We start from the raw sequence: 783 nt of genomic DNA on the forward strand, positions 1-783 counted from the left end.
GGGATGGATCAGGGATGGATCAGGGATGGATTGGGGATGGATCAGGGATGGGTCAGGGATGGAGCAGGGATGCAGGGATGGAGCAGGGATGCAGGGATGGATCGGGGCTGGATCAGGGCTGGATCAGGAATGGAGCAGGGATCGGGGATGCAGGGATGGAGCAGGGATGGGTCAGGGATGGAACAGGGGTGCAGGGATGGATCAGGGATGGAGCAGGGGTGGAACACGGCTGGATCAGGGATGGATCGGGGATGGACCAGGGATGGATCAGGGAGGGATTAGGGATGGAGCAGGGCTGGAGCAGGGATGGAGCAGGGATGGGTCAGGGATGCAGGGATGGGTCAGGGATGCAGGGATGGGTCAGGGATGCAGGGATGGGTCAGGGATGCAGGGATGGGTCAGGGATGCAGGGATGGGTCAGGGATGGAACAAGGCTGGATCAGGAATGGAACAGGGATGCAGGGCTGGATCAGGGATGCAGGGATGGACCAGAGCTGGATCAGGGATGGAGCAGGGGTGCAGGGTGGAGCAGGGATGGAAAAAGGGTGGATCAGGGATGGATCGGGGTGGACCAGGGATGGATCAGGGATGGAGCAGGGCTGGAGCAGGGGTGGAACAAGGCTGGATCAGGGATGGATCGGGGATGCAGGGATGGATCGGGGATGGATCAGGGATGGATCAGGGATGGATTAGGGCTGGAGCAGGGATGCAGGGATGGAGCAGGGCTGGATCAGGGATGGATGGGGGATGCAGGGATGGATCAGGGATGGATCAGGGATGGAT

Source organism: Corvus brachyrhynchos, unplaced genomic scaffold, assembly GCF_000691975.1.
Source record: "Corvus brachyrhynchos isolate BGI_N302 unplaced genomic scaffold, ASM69197v1 scaffold340, whole genome shotgun sequence".
NCBI classification, from domain to species: Eukaryota; Metazoa; Chordata; class Aves; order Passeriformes; family Corvidae; genus Corvus; species Corvus brachyrhynchos.